The sequence below is a fragment of the Meles meles genome, chromosome 10 (genome assembly GCF_922984935.1).
Source record: "Meles meles chromosome 10, mMelMel3.1 paternal haplotype, whole genome shotgun sequence".
In the NCBI taxonomy this organism is placed as follows: Eukaryota; Metazoa; Chordata; class Mammalia; order Carnivora; family Mustelidae; genus Meles; species Meles meles.
Window position 1 is genome coordinate 52,349,328 of NC_060075.1, and position 5,927 is coordinate 52,355,254.

A 5,927-nucleotide genomic window follows, 5' to 3' on the forward strand; every position below is an offset into this window, starting at 1 on the left:
CTTTGTTGTCATTAGGTGAGTTTTGCTTCATTCTTCTTTGTTTTCATTTGAAGGGAAATCTGTTTTTAAAAAATAGCTTAAAACGTCATTTTTTCAACTGTGGACAGAGAATAAGAACCCCAAGGTCAAATATCTGACCTTGAACCCCAAAGTTAAGCCTCTGTGCTCTCAGTAAAAGCATAAAGATCTGTGAATGTGAAACAACAAAGTGGGTCCAAACAGTTCCTAGGAGATGAATGTGGGAAGATGGGTTTCAGATTGTTTGCTTACAACATACAGATATGAGATGCAAATAATTTCCTCCCTGTAATTCTCTGAGAAAAAACTGCCATGGCAGTCAGCTTCTCATGAAGATCATTACTCTTAAAAAAAAAAAAACCCATCAATTCCCATTTCGGAAAACCTTCTACCCCAACACTAAACAATCCTTCCTCTTTTGAAATGTCCCCAAACTGCTCACTTGTCCCTGGCAGCCAACTAAGACTGTCAAATGTACAGTTAGTTAGTTAGTAAGCACTAACTAGAACGTCTCTCCTGCTCTCCCACCTTTATAGGGCACCTGCCAGTCAGATGTTGCTTTGGTGTTTCCTCTTTTTACTTTATAAAACCTACTTTCCTGGGGCACCCGGGTGGCTCAGTCAGTGGAGTGTCTGGCTTGGTTCTGACTTAGTTCTCAATCTCATGAGCTGTGGCATTCAGCCCCAAGTGAGGTTCCACACTCAGTGGGAAGTCTGCTTGAAGATTCTCTCCCTCTGGCTCCCTCCCCAACTTCCTCTCTCTCTCTCTCCAATAAATAAATCTTTTTAAAAAAGAATTTATTTTCCTTCTTAATATCTTTGAACTCCTGCTGACAGAAGGTGGGTGTCCTTGCTGTAAGTTTATGAAGAAACAAAAAACAAAACCCAGCCTTTGTTAATTTGTTACCTCAGACTTAGTTTTCAGAAGACCATAGTATTCCCAAATACCGACAAGTAATAGAAAGTTCAGTGGGACTTTTTGATTTGCCAAAGCCACAGAGGAAACCTGGAATTTGGACCCATGTCTATTTGCCTCCAAGGTTATACATTTTTCCTTAACCATCCCCACTTCCCACTTCGGTGTGTACAACTTCACCTTCTGCAAACAGTTTGCTCCAGAAAACTGAGAGAGGGGAGGTCTGGAGGAAGGTAGTTCTGGTACCTGGGGCTCAAACAAGCAAGTGATGAGTAAAACTGCCATGAGAAACATGGGCTCACAGCGTGTGTTCATCTTACTGGCAAACCACGGCCAGCAATGCTAAGTACACGGGCCTGGCCTGCTCTTCTGTGCATTAGACAGTTTGCATCATCAAGGCTGCACGTGATGCAGTTTAACTCGATTTCACCTACGACCCAATACTGAGGTAACATGCAAAGGGAGATGGGACAAGGTTTGGTTTGCCCAGCAGATAGCCTTGAAGGCCCAAGAGCTAATGCTTTCTCAGTCTTCCAAGGATGATTCCCTAAACTATCAGTGCTTCTCATAGGTATCACCTAAGAATCATGTAAAAATGCCAGCTCTGGGTTTGAGAGCCCACATATCTGACAAAGTGCCCAAGTGAAGCCAGTGTTGCTGGCCTGAGGTATCAACCATCCCTTCTCAGCCCTGGCTGCAGGTCATGAGATAGGAGAATCACCTGGGATCTTTTTAAACACTGAAGTCCAGGTCCGAGGCCCAAAGTTTCTGAATTAATTAGTTGTGAGATGGGGCTTAGGCATAGCTACCAACATTCTAGAATCCCCTCAGCAGCCAGGCATGAGAAGCACTGGGCAAGAGCCTCAAGGTAATTAATTCTAGCAAGTTTCACTCAGCTATGAAAGCATGTGATGGCTGCACCAAAAATAGGAAACTTCATGAGTGGTACCTTTTTTAAATTTAAGGCAGCCTTTCTTTTCAGTAACTCTATTCTGTTTAAATGTTTGTGTATTAGTGACAATATTTTAACATGTGTTCCCTCATCATGAAGCTGGTTTCTCTCCACACCTTCACAGCCAATAAGATTAAGGCATAAGGCAAGTCAGGGAAGATGGTTGGCTGGGGACAGACAGTGAACTATGCTGGGAGTGGGGTGGGGGAAGTGAGGAGAAACAAGGAAAGGCAGGAGAAGCCCTGCAGTTGTGAGAGAGGGCGTATCGGCGGAGAGTGAGCAAGAGATGGGGTAGGAATCCACCTGTACCTGACTGTGTTAAGAGAAAAGACCAGAAGCATAGGTCAGGGTGGACTTTCACAGCAGAACCAACAGGATGCCCAGTAATGACAGAGACAAGGGACACCCCTACAGACGTACAGAAACCCAGAGGTCCATGCAGAGACTAGCACTTGAGTCCAGCTTCTTTCTCTGAAAGCTTCCTTCTTTTTTCTTTTTCATATTTGAGCTGGATTTTTTGTTTGTTTGTTTACTTGAGAGAGAGAGAACTAGCTAGAGAGAGAGAACATAGCAGAGGGAGATGTAGAGAGAGAAGGAGAAGTAAGGAGCTGAGCAGGGAACCCAGTGTGGGAATCAATCCCAGACCCTGGGATCATGACCTAAGCTGAAGGCAGATGCTTAACTGATTCATCCACCCAGGTGTCCTGAAAGCTTTCTTCTGTATCTAGGCATCATCTTAACTGAGAAAAGGCAGAAGAGAGAGATTTACAAGATTGATGTAGATCATTTACTCAAAGGAGACATTTTCGTGTCTCCGTGAAATGGCAAATTTAAGTTTCCTTGGCTGTTCCCCCACCACCATCAGCAAGAAGAAGGCAGGTTTGTTCCCAGAACAATCATAGGGAATGAAAGGTACTGTTCTTTTGAGCATGATTCAGTTTTTTTTTTTCAGTGAGTTTCTGACCCCCATACCCGAGTCATTCTAAGCAGAGAGAGCCTGTTTGTTTGTGTGTTGTTGTTTCTTTTTTTTTTTTTTTTTAAGATTTTATTTATTTATTTGACAGACAGAGATCACAGGTAGGCAGAGAGGCAGGCAGAGAGAGAGGAAAGGAAGCAGGCTCTCTGCTGAGCAGAGAGCCCGATGCGGGGCTCAATCCCAAGACTCTGGGATCATGACCTGAGCCAAAGGCAGAGGCTTTAACCCACTGAGCCACCCAGGTGCCCCTGTTGTTGTTTCTTTAATGTAGCTTAAGAGGAAGAGAACATGGAGTGATCCATGTTTCCTCTATGGGACCTCAAAGGAAGATCTTTCTAACAAGAAAAGTAAAGGCCATTATTGTAGTATATGCTGAGTACTACATCCAAGTAAGGCTTATCCCATACCAAAATGTTCTTTTAAATCTAACCAGTTAGAGAAAGTGGTTTCTCAACTCTCTGTGAAATTGGTAGGAAAAGGATTATTATGTCACTTAATAACCAAATCAAGTATCATAAAGAAGTTCTTTTCAGATTTTCCATGGCTTCTTAGGCTACTATTTGGTGTTTATCTCCTCCTGCCTCCCCAGCCAACTTGCCCAATCACTTTCTAGGTCTCCAACCAACCCAAGACATGACCATGAAGGGGAACTTCTCAAAAAGACACAGGCTCTTTAGCATACACATGGAGGCTGTATTGAAAGACCACCAGTCTAAGCAGTAGAAATATTCATTTAAAGTGTTCTCTCGTATTAACCATATCCTTTTATTTTCTGTATTCTGGTGCTTTGACGTCTGGGGCCTTGCTGACCCTGGACAGACTGTTGCTCCAAGAGCTAACCAATTCCTAAAGATGATAAATAACTCATCTATGAGCATGCCTTCTGTATGCAACCAACCAGTCCAGAGCCCACACCTCCAAACACCTCCTCTGTTGGGCCCTCACACCCAGGGCTACTCTTCAATCCCTGCCCTAATCTCCCCAGGGCCAAATACGAGACAAGTCCTATGCCCCAGAGCCCTCTGAAATTATCCAAATTAGCCCATCCTAACCCTGCTTACCTTCCTTGCCTGTTCCTTCCTGTGGAAACTAAAATAAAGGCTCTTGCCCACGTTTTACCCTTACTCTCTCTGCTTCCTATTGACCCTGATGCTTCCCTGTGGGGCCCTGTGGGGTTTTCCACACCTCCTGTTCCTAGGGAACTGTGAATGATTTCTCCCTTCATGACAATCATTTCTGTGTCTGTGTGTCTTACCACACCTAATTAAAACAAATCCTGTATACACTTACAACACTTGTGTTAATAGTCCAACCCCAGGCCAGACCAGAAAGAGCCACCTGCCTCATTCCTTCTTGAGGAATGAATGGCCTCTCTACCTCCACCCCAACCCCAGCCCCTGGGGAGAATACAAATGCAACTGGATAGTTGATGATCTGGGAGAGAGAATAAAAAGAGTTAAGAAATGATGGAACTTAAGAGGGGAGACAAGAAATCCAGGCAAGAGAAGTAGCTGGGTGAGTGGATACTGAGAGGCAACTCAGAAAAGCAAAGAATTTTTTGGCCCTATCCTTTCTGTTCCTTATTCAGATTTGATCCTGAGCTAGAAAAAAATCCCCCTCACCCCTTCTACTACCACCATCTCCTGGACGGCACACCATCAACAGTACTTCTTACCCTGCCAAAGGTCAGAAGCAAAAGGGGTTAGTCGCTTCATTATCACTCCAATGGCTCTCCAAGTCCTCTGATATTTCCTTATGAATTCCTCTGCCTGCTGAACACAAGGCTAAAGAATAATCTGGTTAAGTGGTATTCTCCTGTGGAATTTTACCATTTGTTTACAAGGCACTTTGTTTCCATCCCCTCCCTGGATTCTCCCAACAATCCTGAGGGGTCAGCAGGAATTAATTTTTGAATAAAATCCCTCTCTAGTCATCAATCTCTCAATTTCAAAGGCAACCTCAGCAAAATTTCATGATCAGAACACTGAATACCAATGGTATTCAAACCTCTTGGGGCCATTTCCACCAGTCCTCACAAGCTTCCCTCTGGGTAGTCAAACAGGGTCCCTTCAAGAGGGGCGGAACCCTGACATGAAATTTGAGACAAGGGAAATTATTCTAATATTGCTTATGTCTCCAATACTTAGATCAAGATTACGTGCCAAAAGCATCCATGTTTTACACATTCATTCGCTCAGGAAAAACTCAGATGCAAGAGGTTCAGGAAGTTGATGTGGAAAAACGTATTCAGCATCTCACTACAGCTGAAGTCATAATTAGGAACCTTGTACTTGCCAGCTCCTAAGTGCTAATTTTTAAGATGGTACAGATATTCAGGAAAACTAATAATAATAAAAAACCCCTAATAAATCCGTATTAGCTCTATGCTTCTCCCATGAAAATGTGATTTTAAAAAATTACAAGTTGAATGATACCTTACAGATACACCTTGCTTTATACAACAGAATTCTTTCTTTAAATGTGTGAGCTGACTGCACTTCTGTGAATCTGATTGCATTTGATATGAAAGGATATGGGGAAGGGAGAGAGGGTGGGGTTTAAAATTTAAAAGATACATAGATCTCTTTTATAACTGGAAGAATAATTACCTTATAAGAACAGTTATCTTCTAACTTAAATATTGTACAAATGTATGATTTTACATGTCCTATTTGCTTAAGGTGGGATACAGATAGATTTAGTTTGCAAAACACTTTATTTAAATTCCCTTAATTAGAAGACTTTTTATGTATGACAACATGGTTTCATACATAACTGCTGGTGGCTACACCTAGTGTGGGATCTGAATGTCCTTTTCTATCTCCAGTTTTGATATGAACTAGTTTATGACTTCAAGCAAATTATTAATCTTGTCATAACTTGATTTTTTTTTCTTCTTAACTATTTATTTGAGAGAGAGAGAATGAGCAGGAGGGACAGAGGAAGAGGGAGAGAGAATCTCAGGCAGACTCCATGAGAGCCCCATGCAGGACTCGATCCCAGGACCCTGAGATCATGACCTCATGAGTTGGACACTTAATTGACTGTGCCACCCAGGCATCCTTT